Genomic DNA, 15736 nt, shown 5'->3' on the forward strand with positions numbered 1-15736 from the left:
ATCTCCAATGCCGTGATCAGCAATGAACCTGGTATCTGAGGAGTTCCTAGTCATTGCGCCCTCTACTTACAAAGAAATTCAGCGAAGTAGCCGAATCAAATTTTTGTAAACTTTGCTCAACCCTAGTTGTAATATAGATTACTGGTTTAGATCCCAATCTAGAAGCATATTGTTATAATTAAGGCCATCTGTCAGGGCCAGGCATGATGATGTTTTTACTGCCCTCAGCTGCCAAGTGCACATGCAACAGGTCAGCCAGTTTCATAGGTACAAATCTGCTGACAGATGGGCTTTAATATGTATAATAAGAAGCTAGAACAGGAACCAGCAGCTCGCAGCATGTGTGTGAGAGATTGCACACATGCCAGATTTTACTGGCACGCTGGCTGCCACCCGATACTTCTTCTCCCTACCTAGGTACATAATGGCTGCACTGCATTGATGCATCTTAGCGGAAGTCATTCAGACTTGAAAGATCCTGTGGCAGTATAGTGTGCAGCCACAGATGAAAGGACCAATACTGGTCTGCGGGTCATTGGAAATAAAGCCTAACACTGATTGCTTGGTTGCTGTTTCAGCTAATCAGTGGTAAGGGAATTGTATTTCCACTCCAAGAACACAGAGAACAGTGTTACGCAATCACAGAAGGAGGCCATCTTTACAATGCATGTAAGTCAAGTCACATACTGAACCAGTACATGGGGGATTAGTGAATGGGGGACCAATGTAATTTATTTTAATATCTAAAATTACATATATATATATATATATATATATATATATATATATATATATTGTGGCAGTGCAGCTGCTAGAGGGCCATAGGAGGGCCTTTAACATGGTATATTTCACCCACAGGAAACTGGGTGAGAACAAGAAAGGCTGGGGGAAGAAAAATCCCACTGTCTACAGCAGCCAGGTTGGTAATTAAGATAATTATCAGTAAGCTGAGGAGCTCGGTAAATGTGGGCTGAGCTCCTTAATCAGGGCTCCCAGTTTGTGGAAGGAGCAGGCTGCACCAAGGTCTGTGGGAGCCAGGACCCTCTAACCCTGTGTAGGGTAAGCACCGTGCTGTGTTTTGGGGAGCTGGGTGTAGACCCAGATCCCGATAGAGAGGGAGAAATCTCAGCTGGCTTACCTGCCAGTTCACACACTGCTTTTACCTGATCAGGTTTTGTGCCTATTTCCTGAAACAAAGACAGGTTAGACATAGTATGTAACATTGCATTACTGTTTCAGTTGTGTGTCTTTTTCATCAGACACCTTTTCATTTAACCTGTTGTTGTCCATGAGTCCATTAGACCTTTTAACTCCATGTTGCACAGTCTCAACAGAAACTAGAATGGTCCCACCACGCTCAGGACTCTTTCCTAGCAACTTCTCTGGTTGCACTTTTGTCTGGTCACAATTCAGATTGTCTGATAGTGAGACTTCACCTGCCATCACCTCACAGACTTTTGGCTGAGAGTCCTCTGGTTTTTCCCTTTTCAGGTAGCTGAGCAGCCTGATCTGGGACCTTGTCTCCCTCCCACAACTGCCAGAAATATGGAAAGACTCTGCTCAGTCTGAACTCCACTGTAAGCTCAGCACACTTCAACAGTTCATGTTGTACAGTTCCATAATCCGTCACAAAAGTAAGAAATACAGCCTTGCCAGTCTCTTACCTGTCTTAAGGAACAACAGTACCTCTGGAAGTACCTGTGACATTCTTTGGCGACTATCCAGCTCAACCCATAGTGGGATTCCACCCACCAACAACTTGCATGTCTTTCTCTGCAATTCCTCTGGCCTCCTGACCAAAGGACAAAAGGACAATCCGGTGCACATTTTCCCACTTGACAGCCTCTCCAGTAGCGCTCTCTCTGGTGCTGGACAGCTGCATGCTGTAGTGGTTGGTTGCTCCTAGCAATGGCATTACGGCACCTCCACACATCCTCTCTAGGACTCTGTACACATTGGCAGGGAACATATGATCCTCCTGAGAGCCAAACCTCTCTCCATCTCCCGTCAGTTGCCCTCAGCAATGGCCAACATCACCTTTTCCTCTGGAACTCCAGGTACATCACAGACACCTTGGACCTTTGCAAAGTGTCCACTCAAAGTTGAAGACTCTGTCTTCAGGGTCAACTGCAACTGCACCTCCAAAGCCTCTCGCTCTGCATCAAACCGTACCATTTCAATTTGGGTGTAACCAATCAGTGTGGCCATGTTTTTCTGCTGCTTTATCTGCCACAACCTCCTGGCATATTCCTCCAGGAGACCCATTGCAACAGACTTTTCAGCAAGCAAGCAAGCCTACTTTAAACAGAGACCACAGCCTCCAGGTGTCTCTCTCTCGAGACAAACTCAGCATTCACATTTCCTTTTCACCACAATAGTCTTCTGGCCCTTTAAGCTCTGCAGCACCCAGCTTTGTGTGCCATTTTCATGCCATTGCATACTTCCACCATATGGTACAATTCGGGGTCACTTAGCTCTCCAGGATCACAATCTTCTCCGCTTAGTCGGAAGGCACACCTTAAGAAGCTACTTCAACACTGCAGATTTTAGTGCAAACTGGCCACGACCAGCTTTATTGTCACATTTGCAGCAGTCCAAATAAATCATAAACATAAATCCTCGGCCGTCTGGCCACTGACTACACAGTATTTCTCCCTCTCTATCGTGATCTGGGTCTACCACCTAGCTCCCCAAAACACAGCATGGCGCTTACCCTACACAAGGTTATAAGGTCCCGGCTCCCACAGGCCTTGGTGCAGCCTGCTCCTTCCCTAGACTGGGAGCCCTGATTGAGGAGCTCAGCTTATGTGTATGTATATATATATATATATATATAAACACTATTGGTATATTTTTAATTGTCCTGGAATATGAACAAATCATGTTTTATTTCTGATATTCCTGCTAATGTGATGTTATGATGTCATCATGTTTTGTATGCATTTAAACACGGCTATACCAGTATCACTTTGCTTGAGAAAGGTCCTGTAATAGAACTGAAACATTGGTTGACATGGGTGAATAAAGCCTTTTACACATTGAACTGTTTTGGAATGCTGCAGATTCTTCTACTATATTGTTCGGTACCTTGGATCCTATACGCTGGCTCCCATTTATTTCTCTAAATTTCTCCGACTTAGTCCTGCTTTATTTTAATTTGTATTCATCCATATAGTTTTTTTTAAGTAGACATGTCATGCTAAAAGGTTGCTGACCCACTGAGCTACAGTATACTTTCAGCTTGGAATATAATATAAATAAAATCAACAAATTATCTGTAAAGAATAAATCAAGGCAACTGGACGTACTGTAGATTTCTTGAAAACGTTTAGCTCGTTCTTCCAACGAACTTTCTCAATTCTGAGTGACTGTACAAAAATTCTCTGGGAATAAATATGTAACTGAATCACCATCTGGTAATTATACCCAGCATGGGGTCAGAGGTCATTATACCCAGCATGGGGTCAAAGGTGTTGAATCCATTATCCTAATTGGAGTCAGTAGGTGATAAAGACTTCCCAGAAAAAGGTGTCAAGATAGCATTGTATGTGGCAGACAATAGATATCTAACCCCCCTGCCTCTATTTAAGCTTGTTAATCAACAATTACCAGATGTTGATTCAGTTACATATTTATTCCCAGATAATTTGTGTACAGTCACTCAGAATTGAGAAAGCTCGTTGGAAGAATGAGCAAAATGTTTTCAAGAAATCTACAGTACGTCCAGTTGCCTTGATTTATTCTTTACAGATATACCATGACCTGGATAAATGAGAACCTTCACAGACAAAATCAATAAATGTACAGAATATTACAAGACTACTATTACTTAAATGGGTTGTCTACTTTTTACTATTAAAGACCTATCCTCAGATTATCAATATAAGATGGGCAGGGGTCTGACTCCCAGCACCACTGCAGATCAGATGTTTGAAGAGAAGGCAGTGTTTGTACTGTTAGCGCTGTTCAAGGGAATACTACAGAGCTGTCCCATAGAAGTGAATAACTACACCTGCTCACCACTGCAATTGCAGTGTCAAACAGGTAAATAGAGCAGAGAAGACAGCACTCATATGAGCACTGCTTCTCTTCAAACAGCTGATCAGCGAGGTGCCATGAATCAAACTCCTGCCGATCTAACATTGATGATCCATCCTGAGGATTGGTCATCAATAGTAAAAAGCAGACAACCCTTTCAATATGTAGAAAGTTTTCCTAGAAGTCCAGCCACCATAATCACCATATATTGCAAAAGTAATGTTACTGTAGAGTGCTTATGTGGGCGTACCACACAATGCCTAGGTAAATACCAACATATAGTGACCTCATATCTCCATGCAGGAACCTAACTCCATAAAGCAGTCTAATATCAGTTCTGTACAAAAAAAAAACTGCCATACAGTGTGTTTTAAAATGTTAAGTGGTATCAAGCCTTGGGTGCCAGGCTGAGACTTCAGCAAGAGAGGTTGATGGCCCAGTGTAGCTGCACATCCCTGCTGATGCCCGTGAGAAAAAAGTATCATATAGCAATAACTTATTTTTCTTATTAAATAATGCATTGGCTAAAGTCTTTGACACCAGTGGTGTCTCAAATGTTGGGAGTGGATGGTGACTGGTGACTCTGTAGCTCACTTTGTATGTGTCAAAAAGGTATTTGTGAGCTCAGTGGCGTAACTAGAGTTCTATGGGCCCCAGGGCAAACTTTAAATTGGGGCCCCCCCGCCAAGACTCCACCCCCGCCAAGACTCCACCCCCGCCAAGACTCCACCCCCGCCAAGTTAAGTTTAAAAAAATAAATAAAAAATCAGTTGCAGGTTTTTTGTGTATCCATGGACTACCTCCAGTGATACCAATTTTTTTTTTCCAGACATTATTAACGTCCACTGATGAGCCATCCATCTGCCCCACCCCCACCCTGATTGCAGACAATGGCAATAATAATGTCTGAATTCAGGGGGTGGGGCGGATGGATGGATGATCAGTGGGTGGTAATAATAATGTCTGAAATCAGGATGCGGGTGGGGCGGATCATGGATGGATCATGAGTGAACAGCAATAATTTATTACCGTCCACTGATGATCCATCCATCGGCCCCACTCCAGCCCTGATTTCAGACGATAATAATGTCTGAATTCAGGGGGTGTGGCGGATGGATGGATGATCAGGGGACAACATGGATGAATCATTGCATTACTAATACTACCTACCAGTCTATAGACCAGTCCAGCAGGCAGTGAGGCAGGAGAAGATGGTCCTGGAGTGCAGTACTTCTGCTGCAATGCCCAGCGCTCGCCCTTGGTGTCTGTCTGTCGGTCGGTTGGTCGGTCGGTCGGTCCTCTTCTTTCTTCCTCGGAGAATCGCGCCCTGAGCCCTCTAATCTGTGCTGGCACAGGCACACACTGCTGGGGGGCGGGGCTCTGCCTCTTTTAAATCTGCTCTGGCGGGCTTTTGCTGCGCCTGTGCGCCTAGAGTCTACTCTCCTGAGTCCTGACGTCAGAGACTCTCATCTCGCGTGAGCGGAGGGACGGGTCACGCGGCCGTGGTCATGTGGGTGTATTGTGGGCGTATTGTGGGCGTGTGTAGCTTGAGGGAGGGCCCGGCGGAGGAGCGGCAGCAGCTGAGTGAGGGAGGACGGTGCACACAGGCAGCGCAGGTGAATCAAGCACAGATCAGTTTCGCAGGGCCCGCCTGCCGCCGCAAGCACTTGCTGGCCTGCAGCGGGCCCCCCTCCCGCCGGGCCCGGTCGCAGTCGCACTCTCTGCGACCGCGATCGTTACGCCCCTGCGTGAGCTAAAGATGTTGACATGCAAATTCTGTAATTCAAAGAAGGTGTTCAGTTGGCCTTACACATTCAATTTATATAGACCACACCCAGCGGTTAGCAATTTGCATTTGCATGCTTGGCAGTTCTACTTACTTTTCTCAATTAAACAAGTACAAGTCGAAGAGGATGAGGAGGAGAATTATAAAAATGGATATCCTTAAATTTTGACATTTGATTAAACTGATTTTAATTCAAGACAGGAGACTCGCATTATGCTTATAAATCTTTTTACTCCCAGCAGCAAATAGTTAACATAAACAGAAAGAACTTTTTTTTTAATATGCAAATCAGCCTTCAGAAGTAGCCAATGGACAGGCAGCATAAGTTATATAAGGTTTGGCCCCCATAAAAACGTCCTTCTTTCTTGCTGCTCCCAGAAAGATAAGTATTAAAGAATCTCCTCAGATAATAATTATTATTATTATTAATTTAATTATATTCATATTTAGCTTTGTCTAATAAACGCTTTATATTGTGCCTGTTTACTGGACATATCACCTGCTTTAGAAACTAGCGTAGCGCTTATTAAATAATAATTGTTGCCCTATGTCTTTCAGTATTTTGAAGACTCTGTCCCACATTCTATTCCATCTCCTATTAAATGGCCTTATAGTTTAACATTTCACTGCATTCTTCGGTTACCTTATCTCTTTTACTAGTGTTTCCTGCGCACTTTCGGTTTACCTCACAGCTCCTTCTGAAGTGCGCACGCGTGGCTGGTCCTCAGCCTGCGCGCCTTTTCCCCTCAGCGAAGTTTTCTGAGAACCCGTTTGGCTTTTCTTGTCAGCTGCAGCGTTACCAACCTTACAGCTTCGTTCATTCCTTATACTAGACTGCCACCTAGTGGTATTTCTCTATAATATCCTTTACCTCTATATTTTCCTATTACTGTGAAAAATGTATGACTGCTTGTATTATATTGTAATTATTTTTCAATTATATTCCTTAAGTGTGCACACATACATATATATATATATATATTTCCATCAGCGATGTCCGCTGAAAACCTTAATAAATTACCTGAGACACCAGGTTCAGTTGTTAATGAGTCAGTGGCAAAATCCGTACAATGTGCGGTCGATATCGCCATGTCATCTTTACAAAATATCACACAATCAGTTGCCATAGCTATTACCAATACGCAAACTGCACAAAAGCCCAAAGACCCTACTACCCCGTCCGACCAATTTTGGTCAACACAGGAATCCACTTTCCGGTTAGCGAAAGGGTTAAATAAGGGAAAAACGGCCTTAAAAAGTCTATTTTTTTTACCGATCCCATTCCAAAAAAGATGCAAAAATGACAGGATAAATGGTATCAGGACAAACCTAAAGCTTTTTCAATGAGCACCTTTACCACTGCTAAAGCAGTTAATACTGAACCCTCCGCCCCTGAGGTTGTTGGCACGAAGCGGGCATCTAAGGCTTTAAGAGTTAAGCCGGACTCTTACAACTGTTCCCCTTCTGAATCCTCCTGTGAAGAAGATAATACTTCTGACAGTGAGACTATGTCTTTATATGAGGACATTTCCGATGAGGGAGACAAAGAACTAGATGAAGAAAAAGCCATTTCTTCTCCTATCATTTTAGATGGGTCAGGTGTTCCTTTCTTTGACCCTAGGACAATTAAACACCCCAGATCTGGAGAATGGGTACTATTACCTCAGGTATCCAAAATTTGTTTCTGAATGGCTCAAAAAGCCATTAGAGAAATCAGCAAGAAACAAATTACGATCAGAATGCCCTAGACCTACTTTCCCACATAGAATTTCGGATACTCCGGATATTGATCCAACCCTTGTAAAATTTTGGTCTAAATCGGGAAAAAATCCCAAAAAAGGAGTGGATCGTTCCTTTAGGTCGCTCCAAGACAGATTATTAGATGTAGTCGGTCCTTTAACAAAAATCTTAGATTTGACCAAACAGGCTTCCATCTCGGGTGATCCAGTGGACTTAACAGTCCTGAAAGGTTAGTCTCAAAGGGCAATATGCTTATTAGGTAACACCAACGCAACTATATGTACGGAAAGAAAGAGGTCTATTCTCATGATATTAGACCAACAACTCACTCACCTGGCCACTGTACATAATAGCCCAGATAATAACCCATCTTCCGATAGTTTACTTTTCAGAGACTATTTTTTAAAAGACATAAATAAATATGTAGGGCTATTTTCATCCCTTGATAAAGCCCAAACTTCGTTACGGCGAGTCTTTCAAGGCCGTGTTTTTGGAAGAGCTGGGAAACTAAGGAGCCGGTTACCCAGCCGAGGGTCTCATGACAGACAATATTTTAGAGGCCCTCTTTCTCCTACTCAACAAGTATTCTCTTCCTATCCGACGACCTCCTACATTACCACCCCTTTCTTTCCCACAAGAGGAAGACCATAGCGTGCCAGAGGTAATAGAGGATTCCCAAGGTCAAGATCCTCTGCAGGTAAGAAATCTTCTTCTACATTCTTCCCACATTCCCTTGGGAGGTCGGATAAAACATTTTATCCACGCCTGGGCTATGATTTCAACAGACGTATGGCTAATAAACACTGTGAGAGGGTACCAAATCGATTTTTGCCACAAACCAATTCAAACTCAAATACCCCATCCGATAATATTTTCACAGACAGACCAGAGTCTGATACAATTTTAATCAAGGAACTATGTTCCAAGGGCGCTTTAGTAGAAATACCCATACAATCCCCGAGTTTTTTGAGCAACCTCTTCTTAGTGAAAAAGAAAGATAATAGTCACAGACCGGTAATCAATCTAAAAACCCTCAACAATTATGTCAGTTACAGACATTTCAAGATGTAGGGTATACATTTACTGAGAGATCTACTTTTACAAAAAGATTGGCTAGCAAAAATAGATCTGAAAGACGCCTATCTCTCACGGTGCCTATGCACCCAATGTCTCAACCTTACCTCCAATTTCTATGGAAGGGTCTAAAATATCAATTCACCAGCATACCATTCGGCCTGTCTTCCGCTCTGTGGTGTTTCACAAAATTGTTAAAACCAGTAGTAGCAACCCTTCGAACACGAGGTGTACGTTTCATCATTTATTTAAATGACATCCTCATCATGGCTCAATCTCTTTTATTAATTCACCTCCATATCCACGGGATGTTGACTCTCTTGACCAACCTGGGGTTTTCAATAACCACGAAAAATCGGTATTAACCCCATTGAGACAGATGGAATTTTAAGGATTTTTAATAGATACTCCATCTGCTACACTGAGTCTTCCTTCCAGGAAACTGAAAACTATCAGAAAAGAAATTTGATCCGTTCTCAACAAAAATTTGGTGTCTCTACAGACTATCACACGAATTGTAGGCCTATTCTCGGCCTCAATCCAAGCGATCTTTCCTGCTCCCTCACACTACAGAGCTCTCCAACTTGTAAAATCTCAACATTTAAGGGAGGGGTTAAGCTATTCGGACGAGATAACCCTAACCCCAGATACCAGGGAAGAACTGCTCTGGTGGCTTCAACATATGCAAGATTGGAATGGGAAAACTACAAATCAAATTTCTTAACTCATTGCGTTATCTTGACACAAAAGCCATTGAAAAGCAATTGAAGGTGTTTGCTTAGATTAGATAACAAAACTCAGAAATCTCAGAAAACAGGAGTGTTAACTCTACTCCATCCGTATATTCAATTCTGTTCCAAATATAATTTTCGAGTCAGACGCCAGTCGATTGGGTTGCTCGGTGTGGCTCCCTTACCACAGGAGGGAAATGGTCCGAAGAGGAATCTTCCCTTCATATCAATTGTTTGGAACTTTTGGCATTCTCTTTTGCCCTCAAGAGCTTCACAAAACACAAGTCCCATTGTTGTGTCCTCCTTCGGATGGACAATATAGCGGAGGTACAATACACCAACCGCTTGGGAGGAACCAGATTAGAAACGCTAGCCAACATTGCCAAAGGCTTTTGGCATTTCTGCCTAAACAAACATATCATTCTGAAAGCAGATTACTTTTCAGGTCTATCCAATTCCGTCGCAGATTGGAATTGCCGATTCCTCTCAGATTCCAGAGACTGGAGATTAGACCCCAATATTTTTCATCAGATCGATTCGCTTTGGGGTCCAATGTATCTAGACCTTTTTGCCTCTCGACTCAATTGCCAGATTCACCTGTTTTTTCAGTTGGCGTTCCGATCCAGAATCCCTAGGTACCGATGCTTTATCTCAGTCGTGGCCCGCGGAAATTTTGTATGCCTTCCCTCCTATTAATCTCATTCTGAGAACTCTACTTCTAACCATGTCACAACAATCAACTTTGGTATTAATAACCCCACTTTGGACAATCAAACCTGGTTTCCCCGGATATTGGCAATGGCGATAGATTATACACGGATCCTTCAGATTCGTCCGTCAATCCTACTAAATCCGTCAGGACAACAACATCCTCTGTTTCTATCAAACCTTTTAACCCCAATAGCCTGGTTCATTTCCGGCCGTCAGGAGTTGATTTTGAGATTTCACAATCAGCTAGCAACATCCTCTCTGACGCCTGGGCTCCAGGCACCCGATCTTCTTACAGATCAATGCAATGGTAAATGAGAAGGAATGGAAAAACAGTGGCACTACGCAATAGTATGAATCACCTGTTCGCCCCTTATGTATGTCGGAAGTCCATAGACCTGCGGCTGCCCCGGTTGACCGGGATGGTGGTGCTCAGCGTGATGCAGAGGAACAAAATCAGTATAGAAGAAGAGACGCGGCACACACTGAGGTCATGTGAATACTTGTAGCTTTATTGCAGGTTAAGTGGCATACTGCGCAGGCTGGGGAGCGTGATGGCCATGGTGCGCATAAGCGGTGACGGCCGTTTCGCGCAAGGATCGCGCTTCTTCAGACCGGCCAGTCTGAAGAAGCACGATCCTTGCGCGAAACGGCCGTCACCGCTTATGCACACCGTGGCCATCCCGCTCCCCAGCCTGCGCAGTATGCCACTTAACCTGCAATAAAGCTACAAGTATTCACATGACCTCGGTGAGTGCCGCATCTCTTCTTCTATACTGACTTTGTTCTTCTTACAGATCAGCCTGGGAAATTTGGTCTGATTGGTGCAGTCAACGGTCTTTGGATCCCATAAGCACCTTTTAAATCAAATTATAAATGTTCTATCTGATTCTTTTGACGCAAGGAAAACATATAGAATGAATAATGTCTACCGATCAGCCATTTCCTTCTATCATTCTCCTATCCAAACCTTATCGGTAGGCAAACACTGTTTAATTTGCAAACTTATGAAGGGCATTAAATTTAGAAGACCTCCTATTCCCAAATACAATTCTACTTGGGATGTCAATTTGGTATTAAACTTATTTTTAAGTTGGGAGGATAATGATCTCCACCCGTTGAAATTAGTCTTTTAAATTAACCATGTTACTATGCCTAATATCATTAAAAAATGTGTCAGATGTCAGATCTTTAGACATTTCTCGAAGACAGTTCCTTCCTCAAGGAGTCTAATTTTCTATAGTTCGTCGTACGAAAACCAATATCTCTTTGGTTTTCTACCCGGCTTTCCCTTTCCAGGAAAAACTTTGTGTAATGAAATGTCTACAATCCTATGAACGTAAAACTTCACCTCTCAGGAATCCATCCGTATCCCAACTCCTTATTTCTTATTGCAAACCCCATTTACCTGTGTCGCCAGCGACGCTAGCTAGATGGGTCTCCCAAACGATGTCCTTAGCTGGGGTGGATACTTCTCTGTTTGGAGCTCACTCCACTAGAGGAGCTATGTCCACTAAAGTTAGACAAGCCGGAGGATCGTTATCTGACATTTTAAAAGCAGCCAACTGGTCCTCCGAATCAACTTTTAAAACTTTTTATTTTAGACTGGAATCACACGTGTCCATGGTATTATTCAATAACCAATAATTAATTTGTTTAGAGTTATATCTTAGAACATAAGCTTTGAACTTGCATAATGGGAGTCTCCTGTCTTGAATTAAAATTGAAGATTTACCTAGTTTTAATGAAGGAAAATATAGATTTTATGAAATACAGGAGACAAACATTATCCCACCCTATTGACCCGACCCTTGTGGTTTATTATTTCTCTTTTTGCTTAGTTTCAAACTCCTATTATATTCAAGATGGTTTGATTCTCAACGATTTATCAAGTTCAAGACTAATCTCCGACGACTGTTTGTGATGGATGTTTATTTTTTCCCAATTTCCTGCTATCCTTCACCATCATCAAGAAAGAAGGACGTTTTTATGGGGGCCAAACCTTATATAACCTATGCTGCCTGTCCATTGGCTACTCCTGAAGGCTGATTTGCATATTTTTTAAAAAAAATCTTTATGTTTATGTTAACTATTTGCTGCTGGGAGTAAAAAGAAAGATTTATAAGCATAATGTTAGTCTCCTGTCTTTCATAAAATCTATATTTTCTTTCATTAAAACTAGGAAAATCTTCAATTATACTGTACATTTTAAACAAAGTAAGCAAGTAACAACTGCCCACATTTCATACTTACAGTTAGTGTAGATCGGCTTCCTGAAAGGTCTTCCCTTACAAAAGACAAATTCTACAATAATGAGATTCATCCCACTTACGAACCACATGGTCGTTGTTAGAAAATTTCGACTGATCAATAAATTCTCATCTATTGTAATGTTCTGTGCACTGTGATTCAATGGAAGGCATCCACTGCAAAAGAAAAGATGGCTAAATAAGTAAAACTAACATGTTTATATATCCTACTTTATTAGAACTCTATATTAGCTATCATACTTCTGCTGATGTTCGCTCTAAGCATATATTAGCCGGTGTACTAGGCTCTAGTAGCCAGATCAAGGTTATTACATAATTGTTTGTCTCTCAGAAGATACCAGAGAACTGCCCCTGTTTTGGCAGATAACCTGAGGCTGAGTCAGGTTCTGTGTTTAAAGAATCACGCGTTGATTTACAGGCAAGTCACCTATAGGTGGCACTTAAGAATTGTTTTCCTTCTGGATGAGAGCTATTTTTCATGATTTCCCTGTGGTCTAGTTGCATTTTTAGATTAATATCTCATATATATATATATATATATATAAATTTGTTTCTGTCTGTTCTTTATGCGTGACCAAACGACTGGCCCGATCTTCACCAAATTTGGCACACAGGTACATCAGGTGTCCGGGAAGGTTTTAGACCGGGTCTCAGCTATCTAGGATGTACCATTTCTGAGATATTCCCCCAAAATGACCCACACTAGCCAATACAAATCTTTCTCTTCAAATCTTTACTGCCATAAACACTTTTACTCCCGATTTCCATAACAACCCAGCCATTTTTCTTTACTGCTTAAAGGGGAGGGCACTGTGGAGGTCACTGTTTTTAAAGGGGCAGGCACAGTGGAGGTCACTGTTATTAAATGGACGGGCACTGTGGAGGTCACTGTAATTAAAGGGGCGGGCGCTATAAAGGTCCCTGTTAAAGGGACGGGCAATGTAAAAAATTCACTGTTAAAGGGGCGGTCACTGTGAAAGTCACTGTTAAAGGGGTGGTTACTGTGAAAGTCACTTTTAAAGGGGCAGTCATTGTGAAAATCACTGTTAAAGGGGCTGCCACTGTGAAAGTCACTGTTAAAGGGGCGATCACTGTGACAGTCACTTTTAAAGGGGCAGGCACTGTGGAGGTCTCTGTTAAAGGGACGGGCACTGTGGAAGTCACTGTTAAAGGGACGGGCACTGTGGAAGTCACTGTTAAAGGGGTGGTAAATGCTAAAGGGGCAGGCACTGTGGGGTCACTGTTAAAGGGGTAGGCACTGTTAAAGGGGCAGGCACTGTGAAGGTCATTGTTAAAGGGGCGGGCACTGTGGAGGTCAATGTTAAAGGGGCGGGTACTGTAGAGGTCACTGTTATTGTTGAAACTGTCGATATCTTTTTACGACACACAGAAACATAAAATTAAATTAATGAAATATACCCGTGCGAAGCCGGGTCCTTCTGCTACTATATTATAATAATAGTCATTTCTATATTAATATTTACAACCAATACAATCCTAAATCTGAATTTATAGAATGGGAATGTTTAAAATTACCTAAAGACATCAAAGTCATGGAACCATGGCTGCTTCTGGACCACCACAAATGCAATTGTTTGTACAATCAAAGTAAAGATGGTGTGCAAAACCATTGACAATAACAGAGGTGGAGAAATGAGCTGTCCGGGAGGCCGATAAGGAGCCAGTTTCAGGGCTGGGCCGGTCAAACTGACTGAAAAAGAATACTATTCTGTTAGTGTCCAGTAAAAAGTTTTGTTCATACTGTTATCCGGTATTGCAATGCATTTCTTCTTGCTTCTAAACTGCTACAGTGAAACGAAAGACTTCCATACACATTACATTATTTTAGGCCGAAATCACTGGTTTTGTCAGCAGCAGCTGACAGTTTAATTTGTATGGAAAGTTACCAACTCACAACCAAATGATGGTGTTAGGGGACAGAAGGATCAGACATGTTTAACTTCAACGTCCAATCCTTTTTTCCTCTTGGGAGATAAGCTACCAGCAGAGGTGTCTGGCAGTGGTTTTCTCCTCTCTCCCCAATGAAAACTCAGACACACTTGGCCAAGGGATTCAGGTGAAACAACTGTTGAGGGAATAGTATTCAAGGTGCATGGGTATCTAAAAATTCTGGTACTCTATCACTGACATTTCTTTTGCTGTATGCTCCAAATACATTTGCAACATGACAGAGAGCAAGCTATGGTCCTTTTGCATTATATTTTTTCTTTAGGCTTTTTTGGAAATTTTTTAACATGTGAATTGATCCTTTAACCTGTTCTTTATTATCGCCATTGTAGATTTGATGAAGTAATGAATGATTGTTTGAATGTCTTTGGTTCACACCATCATGTGGCCATACAGTGGAAGTATCATTGTGTTTTAAGAAAAAGGCTCACTTTCAGCACCCTCAATAACACAACACTCAGATGTAAACCTGTCAAATGCATATATGAAAAAAAAAAAAACAGTGCACAATAAAAGTCTATAGTTACTGTGCATTATTAAGGCATCAAACGTGCTTTGGCATAGACTTAGCATGAAGTCTGATAACATGGACCCTTTACATACATGCATTTTGTATGAATTTTACTGAAAATGTGCAAAATACTTACTCGTTAATATGACAGCAATGGTTATAGCCACATCCTGCATCAGATAATGACGAGTTCCAAGGAGCTTATTTTTCTGCAAAAAAGCAACATGAAAAAGGATGAAACTTCAAAGATAAAAATGGAATAACAGGAATGACCAAAAGTGATGGAACATTAGACTATGTCCACACACTAAGGGGGTAATTTACCTACAGAAATACACCTAAATTAGGCATATTTCTGGTGCAGAGCGACTTTTCCCCGCTCACTCCAGGTCTACAAAAGTGGACGTGACCTGCGCCTCTACATAACTTTGGCGGATCCACCATCAGTGCAGGGCCTTATTAACGCTGGCGTCTAAAATGCCGGCCTTAATAAATGACCCCATAAGTCCCCATGCACATGACCATATCAGTTTTTAAATCCGCAAATCACAGATATGCAAAACACAAATGCGGTTTGTATGCATCTCGCATTTTCCTTTTCTGCAGGTGTGGGTCCACATCCGATCTGCACTGAAAATACAATCATGTGCATGGGGCTTGAGGCAGATTTACTAAGAATATAGATGACATAAACTTGTGTAGATGTTTATTCACAGACCCATAGACTCTAATGGGTGTGTTTGGTCCACATCACCTGGTCAGTAAAAAATACTTATTTCTACAGAATCATAGTGAATGCTTTATGTCAGCATAATCCTGTAGAAGTAAGGTAATGCAGAGACACATAGCCTTATAAATCTGTATAATGCTGTGTGCCCCTGTAAGATGAGCAGTGTACAGAACGGAGGAT

The 15736-nt window shown here is 42.0% G+C and overlaps 1 pseudogene; it reads right to left on the minus strand.

The window, feature by feature from the left end:
• LOC122934686 overlaps positions 1-15736 on the minus strand; it is a 261344-nt pseudogene that overhangs the window by 23377 nt on the left and 222231 nt on the right.

The sequence above is a fragment of the Bufo gargarizans genome, chromosome 4 (genome assembly GCF_014858855.1).
Source record: "Bufo gargarizans isolate SCDJY-AF-19 chromosome 4, ASM1485885v1, whole genome shotgun sequence".
Classification (NCBI taxonomy): domain Eukaryota; kingdom Metazoa; phylum Chordata; class Amphibia; order Anura; family Bufonidae; genus Bufo; species Bufo gargarizans.